Raw genomic sequence first — 10224 nt, 5'->3', positions numbered from 1 at the left:
ATACTTATAGCTCTTCTATTAAGTGACATAGCATGATCCCTCTACTTTCTATTTTACGCTTTGCTTTCAATAATAGCAGTCACTCTTTTCGCAATAAACAAAATATTTCACATTAATCAAACTTTTTCTAATAAAATTATTGTAACAACAAAATTAGCTATTTTTACCAGCCTTTTATCTTTAGGGGGTCTTCCGCCATTCTTAGGATTTTTACCTAAATGAATCATCATTTTAAAAACTGCTGAGCAAATATAATTTATTATTCTCACCCTAATAGTAATAACAGCACTAATTACCCTTTTCTATTATATGCGAATTGCTTATGCTGCCTTCATTATTAATCATCATAATCAAACATGAACATCCTTAATGAATAAAAGTCAAGAAACATCAATTAGATCAATATTCATTATTATTTCATTAAGAGGCATAATCATTTTACCTTTAACTGTCAACATCCTTTAAGCAAGACTTTAAGTTAAAAAAACTAATGGCCTTCAAAGCTATAAATAAAAGGCATTCTTTTAGGTCTTAGTATATTAACTACTACTCCGGAATTGCAGTCCGATATCATAAATATTGACTATAAAACCTAATAGGAGGTTTATTAACCATAAATAGATTTACAATCTATCACCTAAGACTTCGGTCACCCTATTAATTTCAATTGCAACGATGATTATTTTCTACAAATCATAAAGACATTGGTACAATATACTTGATCTTTGGGACTTGAGCAGGGATAGTAGGAACATCACTAAGTCTTCTTATTCGAGCAGAACTTGGTCGGCCGGGTAGCTTAATGGGTGATGACCAAATTTATAACGTAATTGTTACTGCCCATGCTTTCATTATGATTTTCTTTATAGTTATGCCAATTATAATTGGGGGCTTTGGCAATTGATTGGTCCCTTTAATATTAGGAGCACCCGACATAGCATTCCCCCGTCTAAACAACATAAGATTCTGATTACTACCGCCCTCACTAACTCTACTATTAACGGGAAGAATTGTAGAAAGTGGTGTGGGAACTGGATGAACTGTGTATCCTCCTCTCTCCAGAGGCATTGCTCACGCCGGAGCCTCTGTCGACCTTTCTATTTTCTCCCTCCATCTAGCTGGTGTATTCTCAATTCTTGGGGCCGTAAATTTTATTACAACCGTAATTAATACAAGGTCTGTATGATAAGTAATGAGACTCGCCGCGCCGCGGCGCGCGTGTCGCTGGAGCGGGTTTGTCGGTGATGGAGGATGTAGGGGGGGGTCCGAGCAAAGCAACGCACCGCGCGTCAGTTGGCTCCGAGCCTTAGTGGAGCGCGGACAAGCCTTGGACAAAGCCCTTGTGAACATTCTTGTCACGGCGGAAAATCAACAAACATGGAGGGTTCCATCGAACAGCGTTATGCGATCAAATTTTGCGTTCGCCTGGGGAAAACGGCTACTCAGACGCTTTCTCTCATCACGGAGGCATACAAAGAGGAAGCCCTATCCAAAGCCCAGGTGTTTCGTTGGCACAGTGCGTTCCGGAACGGCCGGGAAAGCGTTGAGGATCTGGAGAGGGCTGGACGCCCGACAACAGTGACTACGGACGAAACTGTGGCAAAAGTGAGGGATCTCCTGAACTCAGACCGTCGATTATCGTTGAGATTGATTGCTGATGAACTCGATATGAACCACACAACAGTGCACAAGATTGTGACGGAACAATTGGGAATGAGAAAAATCTGTGCGAAACTGGTGCCGCGAGTGTTGACTGACGAACAAAAGCAACGACGTGTTGATTGTTGTCAGGAACTGTTGAACCTCATGAACAGTGACCCTAACTTTGAAGATGACGTCATAACAGGTGACGAGTCGTGGGTGTTCCAGTACGACCCTGAAACGAAACGTCAAAGCGCGGAGTGGCACACTCCTGCGTCCCCGCGCCCCAAGAAGGCCAGAATGTCGAAGTCAAAGGTGAAAACAATGTTGATTGTTTTTTTTGACAATGTGGGGGTGGTCCACAAGGAGTTTGTACCCCAAGGACAAGCCGTCAACGCCGCCTTCTACAAACAAGTCCTTGAGAGACTGCACAGGAGCGTCAAGCGGAAAAGACCGGCGATCGCTAGCCGGTGGAAGTTGCATCACGACAATGCCCCTGCCCACACCGCCTTCTTAGTGACCTCCTTTTTGACCCGGATTGGGGTGGAAGTCCTTCCACAACCACCCTACAGCCCAGATGTGAGCCCGGCCGACTTCTTCCTCTTCCCGAAGCTGAAGCCACGCTTGAAAGGAACCCGTTTTGCAGACGTCACAGCCATCCAAGCAGCCGTGACCACATTTCTAAAGGACATGCCGGCTGCTGACTTCCAGGGGGCGTTTGCAGCGTGGAAACATCGATTGCAGAAGTGCATCGACGCAAGAGGAGAGTACTTCGAAAGCTTTTAAGTCCCTGTACAGATCAGATCAATAAAACAATGTTTCCAGACCTGGTCTCATTACTTATCATACAAACCCTGTATACGAACTCCCGGAATAACTTTAGAACGAATGCCATTGTTTGTTTGATCTGTAGTAAATACTGCTGTACTACTTCTTCTATCCCTTCCAGTATTGGCGGGAGCCATTACAATACTTCTAACTGACCGAAATCTTAATACCTCCTTCTTCGGCCCTTCAGGAGGAGGAGACCCAATTTTATATCAACACCTATTTTGATTCTTTGGTCATCCTGAAGTTTATATTTTAATTCTTCCGGGATTTGGTATAATTTCACATATCGTAACCCAAGAAAGCGGTAGAAAGGAAACCTTTGGTGTTTTAGGAATAATTTATGCAATACTAGCAATCGGATTCTTAGGATTTATTGTCTGGGCTCATCATATATTCACTGTTGGTATAGACGTTGATACTCGCGCTTACTTTACCGCAGCCACTATAATCATTGCCGTTCCCACAGGAATTAAGGTATTCAGATGAATTGCCACACTTCATGGGGCACAAATAACTTATTCCCCCTCAATCTTATGAACTTTAGGTTTTATTTTTCTATTTACTGTTGGGAGTCTTACGGGGGTCGTATTAGCAAATTCATCTTTAGATATTGTTCTCCATGACACTTATTACGTGGTAGCACATTTCCATTATGTTCTATCTATGGGTGCTGTATTTGCTATCATAGCAGGGCTTATTCATTGATTTCCCCTATTTAGAGGAACAACAATAAATCCTACATGACTAAAAATTCAATTCTTAGTAATATTTATAGAAGTAAACATCACATTTTTCCCTCAACATTTCTTAGGTTTAAGAGGAATACCTCGTCGGTATTCAGATTATCACGATGCCTACACTACATGAAATATAGTATCAAGTATTGGTTCATTCCTCTCCTTCGTTGCCGTCCTAGTACTTGTAATTATTATATGAGAAGCCTTTGCAAGAGCTCGACCAGTAGTCTTTTCAGATCAACAAACAACATCTTTATAATGATTCCAAAACTTACCGCCTGCAGAACATAGTTATGCAGAACTTCCCTTACTAACAAACTTCTAAGGTGGCAGATAAGTGCATTGGGCCTAAGCCCCAAACATAAGAATAACCATCTTCTTTAGAAATGGCCATTTGAAATCAACTAGGTCTCCAAGACGCAGCATCCCCAGTAATAGAACAAATAGTATTTTTTCATGATCAACAATACTCTTTGTAACTATAATTACAGTTCTTGTAGGCTATTTACTAACCTCCCTTCTACCAAACACATACATTAATCGCAACTTATTAGAAGGACAAACCCTAGAGACTATTTGAACAATCCTGCCTGCTATTACACTAATCTTTATCGCCCTCCCATCCTTACGACTCCTATATTTACTAGACGAAATTCACCAACCAGCAATCACCCTCAAAACAATTGGACACCAATGATACTGAAGCTATGAATATTCTGACTTCTCTTTAACAGAATTTGATTCTTATATAATTCCTATTAATGAGATAACCCCTAACTCATTTCGTCTACTAGATGTAGATAACCGTATTGTATTACCTATTAATATTGACATTCGTATCTTAATTACCGCTGCCGATGTTCTTCACTCATAAGCTATGCCCGCCTTTGGTATTAAAGCAGATGCTACCCCAGGACGTTTAAATCAAGTAGCAGCCAATATTACACGCACAGACTTATTCTTCGGCCAATGCTCAGAAATTTGTGGTGCAAATCACAGTTTCATGCCAATCGTTGTTGAAGCCTGCCCTCATTCAGTATTTATTAACTGAATAACAAAAATAATACAAGAACTCTCATTGGATGGCTGAAAGTAAGCAATGGTCTCTTAAACCAAAATATAGTAAAATAACAATTACTTCCAATGGAAAAATTAGTTAAATTATAACGTAAGCATGTCAAGCTTAAATTACTACTCAATAGTATTTTTCTATCCCACAAATATCTTCCCTAAAATGACTCATATTATTTATTATATTTTCTCTATGTTATCTTCTATTTGCATCTATTATATATTTTAATTCAAATACGCCTCATCCTTCCTTAGATAGCACCAATATTAAGAAAACAACCATAAATTGAAAGTGATAACAAACCTTTTTTCAACTTTTGATCCCTCTACTTCAATTATAAACATATCATTTAACTGACTTAGAACAGTAATTGGACTTCTAATTATTCCAATTCCATTTTGATTCTTACCAGGACGACCAAACATTTTATGAAATAAAATTACCCTAACTCTTCATAATGAATTCAAAACTATTCTCGGCCCCACTAGCCATCAAGGAAGAACCTTCCTATTTATTTCTTTATTCTCCTTCATCTTGTTTAATAATTTTATAGGCTTATTCCCTTATGTATTTACTAGCTCCAGACATCTAACCTTTACGTTAACCCTCGCCCTCCCCCTTTGACTAAGCTTCATAATCTACGGCTGAATCAACCACACTCAACATATATTTGCCCATCTCGTTCCTTCTGGAACTCCGGCCCCTCTCATACCATTTATAGTATGCATTGAAATAATTAGTAACATCATTCGACCCGGAACCCTAGCTGTTCGGTTAATAGCAAACATAATTGCAGGTCATCTCCTATTAACCCTATTAGGTAACACAGGGCCTTCCTTATCTCTTTCCATACTTTCATTACTAATAATTGGACAAATTACCCTTCTAATATTAGAATCTGCTGTTGCAGTAATTCAATCATATGTATTTGCAGTACTAGTCACACTATATTCAAGAGAAGTTACTTATGTCAGCACCACAAAATCATCCCTACCACCTAGTTGATCAAAGCCCCTGACCACTTACTGGAGCTCTAGGAGCTTTAATTACAACCACAGGTCTCACTAAGTGATTCCACCGATATGACCCCTCTCTGTTCTTCCTAGGTATACTTATTACATTATTAACTATAATTCAATGATGACGAGACGTAACTCGAGAAGTAACATATCAAGGATTACACACTATACAAGTTACATTAGGTCTTCGATGAGGTATAATTCTATTTATTATTTCTGAAGTATTCTTTTTTGTTTCATTTTTCTGAGCTTTCTTCCACAGTAGACTAGCACCGACAGTAGAAATTGGATCCTTCTGACCTCCAGCAGGCATTGTCCCATTCAACCCAATACATATTCCCCTACTCAATACTGCAATTCTACTCGCCTCAGGAGTTACTGTAACATGAGCTCATCACAGACTAATAGAAGGTAATCACACTCAAGCCACACAAGGTCTACTACTCACAATCCTCCTAGGCCTATACTTTACTGCCTTACAAGCATATGAATATTATGAAGCCCCATTCACCATTGCAGATGCTGTCTATGGTTCAACATTTTTTATAGCAACAGGCTTCCACGGTCTTCACGTTATTATTGGTTCCACATTCTTAGCTACTTGCTTACTACGTCACCTTTTATCACATTTTTCCCCTACACATCACTTTGGATTTGAGGCTGCTGCCTGGTATTGACACTTTGTAGATGTAGTATGATTATTCCTTTATATTTCTATTTATTGATGAGGAGGTTAGCCTATTTAATATATATAGTATATTTGACTTCCAATCAAAAGGATCACTTAAATAAAATAGGCAATTAATACAAATTTAACAGCCGGTCTATTAACTATTATTATTTGTTTAATCGTTATAGCTATTTCAACTCTTCTTTCCAAAAAAGTTATTAATGATCGAGAAAAAAGTTCTCCCTTTGAATGTGGATTCGACCCTAAGTCATCGGCCCGAATTCCCTTCTCTTTACGATTCTTCCTCATTGCCGTAATTTTTCTCATCTTCGATGTAGAAATTGCCCTTCTACTTCCAATAACAATTACTATCAACAACACCAATACATTATCCTGATCTCTCGTCAGACTAACATTCCTAGTAATTCTCCTAATAGGGCTTTATCGTGAATGAAATCAAGGGTCCTTAACATGAGCTGATTAATGAAGCGGGATAATAGTTAAATATAATATTTGGTTTGCATCCAAAAGGTGTTGCTGTCAACTTATCTCATAAGTAGGAAGCAAACAATTCCACTCAGTTTCGACCTGACTCCTTGGCCTCTTGGCCCCTACTTATTAGTTGAAGCCAAAAAGAGGCATTTCACTGTTAATGATACTATTGGGATTCTACCCCAACTAAGGAGATGTGAATAATCAAGAAGAAACTGCTAACTTCTATCTTTAGCGGATTATACCGTTAACATCTCTTAACATAAAATGACTATAGCCCCCTTAGTATAAATATTACATTACCTTTTCGGGGTAAAAAATGAGAGTGCTCTTCTCAGGGAGTACTACTTAGGGAATATAATTTCTTCTTAGTATCTTCAATACTATGCTTTCAATATAAGCTACCTAAATATACAAATATAAAGAAACAAAGGACAATTGTAAAAATTAAAAAAAATTAATAAATACATTTTAAATAAATTGTCTTGTGATCGTTGGATTAATATTGAATCATCCTTAAAACTACCATACATACCTTGAGCACCAAGACATTCTCTTCACCCTTGATCAATATTATTATAATAGGCGCCTCCTACATATAAAGGTAATTTAATAATATAATTAGTTGATAAGTAGGGTAAAAATCATATGCTTCCTATTATTGTAGAGCTAAAATAAAATTTTACACATACTAAAGACTGCCCAATAGAATAACTTGATAATAAAATACCAACTCACAAGCCTACTACACTTACAAGCAGGGCACCTATTTTTAGGTATATGGGTAAAACAACACAATTAACAGTAGGAAAAATCAATCAACTCAATGTAGCACCTCCTAAAATTGCCATCACTACTAATCCTAATATTCCCTTGCATATAACTCAGCCCTCATTATCACTAATGGAATGAATATTAGCACCCCCAAAGCCCTTGCCTGTTAAATAAAAACTTAAACGTACTGAATAACATACAGTTAGGCCCGTAGAAAAAAATAATAAGAAAAAGCTAATTACATTAATTAAAGACAGAGAAGAAACCTCCAAAATTAAGTCTTTAGAATAAAACCCAGCTAAAAATGGTATTCCACATAAAGCCAAGTTAGCTACATTTAAACAAGACAAAGTGAGAGGTATCTGGCTTACAAGTGCTCCCATTCTACGAATATCTTGTGTATCCCGCACACCATGAATAATTGCTCCCGCACATAAAAAAGTAATGCCTTAAATAAAGCATGTGTCAATAGATGAAAAAAAGCTAATACAGGAAATCCCATAGACAAAATTATTATTATAAGACCAAGTTGACTTAAAGTAGATAAAGCAATAATCTTCTTTAAATCATATTCATAATTAGCACCAATACCAGCTATAAATATTGTCAACCCTGATAATAAAAGCAACACATCTCCCATATAAACACTCAATAAAACATCTCTAAAACGAATTAGCAAATAAACTCCTGCAGTCACAAGTGTAGAAGAGTGAACTAATGCTGATCCTGGCGTAGGAGCAGCTATTGCTGCTGGCAGTCACGCAGAAAAAGGAATTTGTGCACTTTTTGTTATTGCTGCTAAAATAATCAAACTAGAAATAATTATTATCTCATTATTATTTAAAACTCTATGCAAATAAAAGACAATTTCAACTTCCATAATTCAATATTCAAGCAATAGCCAATAAAATTGCTACATCTCCAATACGATTAGAAAGAGCAGTCAATATGCCAGCATTATAAGACCGCACATTTTCATAATAAATAACTAAACAATATGATACTAATCCTAATCCATCCCAGCCAAGTAGGATTCTAATTAAATTAGGAGAAACAATCAGTAAAACTATGGAAAGAACAAATATTAATACAAGTATAATAAACCGATTAAGATATCGTTCAGATCCTATATATTGCTCACTGTAATAAATTACTATTCTAGAAATATAAAGCACAAATCTTATAAATATAAATGATATTCAATCAAATAGAAGAGTTATAATAATTTTATTTCTATTAAAAGAAATAACTTCTCATTCAATAAATACACTATATCTATTGATTAAAAAACTCAAACCTATAACGAACAAAAAAACACTTATTCTATTTAAAAAAGCAAATCTAGTTATACAAATTGAAAAAGGTCAAACCATGGCCTAAGGGCAATTAAACCTTCTTTAGTTCCACAAACTAAAATTTTATTCTAAACTACTCAAGCAACTACAACCATAAGAATCTCGGCCCTGCAAAAAAGATCAATAATTTTAAAGGCAATCAGTGTAATATTAATAATAAATATTCTCGCACACTTCCCCCTCAACAAGAATATAAATTAGAATAAGGTATCCCATGCTGGGTATATGAATACAAATATAATCTATACGCAGCTCTAAAAAAAGAAAGTAAAGCTAAGCCTAATATACTCAATCAAGATCATCCAACAATTCTATTTAACAGACTAATTTCTCCTAATAAATTTAATGTTGGTGGTGCGGCTATATTAGCAATTCTTAATAAAAATCACCACAGTCCTAAACTCGGTATAAAAGATAATATTCCTCGATTAATTAACAGTCTTCGACTTCCTAGCCGTTCATAAGAAATATTTGCAAGACAAAATAATCCCGAAGAACAGAGACCGTGAGCAATTATTAATGTAAGGGCGCCTCTAAATCCCCATAATCCCATCGTTAGTAGACCTATCAACACCAAGCCCATGTAAGCAACAGAAGAATAAACAATCAAAGACTTTACATCAACTTGTCGTAAACATACTAATATAACCGATCAAATACCTACAACTCTAATTCCAAATCAAATTAAATTTATACTTACAGCTACGTTTTCTATAAAATATATAATACGTAATAACCCATATCCTCCCAGCTTCAATAAAACTCCCGCCAAAATTATTGAACCGCTTACAGGTGCCTCAACATGTGCCTTAGGTAACCAAAGATGAACCAGAAATATAGGAATTTTAATTAAAAAGGCAACAACTAAGGCAAAATACCATATATAATATGTAATTCCTAAGTCTATTACACTTCTCATATTAATCATCAATAAACTACCCTTAATATATTCCAAATAAAAAATACCAATCAAAAGAGGAAGTGAAGCAAACAAGGTATAAAACAACAAGTGTATTCCTGCCTGCACTCGTTCGGGTTGATAACCTCAACCCAAAATTAAAAGTAATGTAGGAATTAAAGAACCCTAAAAAAAATAAAATATAAACAATCTAGAAGAAGAAAATCTCAAGTAGAGTAAAATAAGCAATAATAAAACTAAACTAATAAAACTCGCTCTATAAAATGAACTTCTCAACACACCTTCTCTAGCCATAATTATAAGAATAACAATTCAAATACTTAATAAAATTAATGAATATCTCAAACTATCACCCCACAAATAATAACCTACTTCCCGAGGAACCAGTCCTATACTATTTCTTATTATAAATAAAAACCAAACTCCAATAAGACAAAACTGAACAACTCACCATAATTTAAAATTAAAGCCTAAAGGTATTAAAAACAATATAAACATTAAATACTTTAACATCGTAATACAACCAAAGAATTTAAATAATCACCTCCATGAGTTCGAACAATAGACACTAAAATCGACAGCCCTAAGCTACCCTCACAAACACTAAAAGTCAGAAATAATAAACAAAAATAATTCTTAACATACAAACTACCTAAAGAATAGGATAGAAGTAAAAAACTTATCAACACAATGAACTCAAGTCTTAATAAAACC

The 10224-nt window shown here is 35.9% G+C and overlaps 2 pseudogenes; both read right to left on the bottom strand.

Annotated features, from left to right (window-relative positions):
- Positions 1-7019: 7019 nt before the first annotated feature.
- Positions 7020-8498, bottom strand: LOC145675246 (NADH-ubiquinone oxidoreductase chain 5 pseudogene; annotated as a pseudogene).
- A 178-nt stretch (positions 8499-8676) lies between these two features.
- On the bottom strand, positions 8677-10023 carry LOC145676121 (NADH-ubiquinone oxidoreductase chain 4 pseudogene; annotated as a pseudogene).
- Positions 10024-10224: the final 201 nt, after the last annotated feature.

Source organism: Thermobia domestica, chromosome 18, assembly GCF_964235325.1.
Source record: "Thermobia domestica chromosome 18, izTheDome1.hap1.1, whole genome shotgun sequence".
In the NCBI taxonomy this organism is placed as follows: domain Eukaryota; kingdom Metazoa; phylum Arthropoda; class Insecta; order Zygentoma; family Lepismatidae; genus Thermobia; species Thermobia domestica.
Note: the sequence above shows the minus strand (reverse complement) of the source record. Positions and strands in the feature narration are given on the sequence as shown.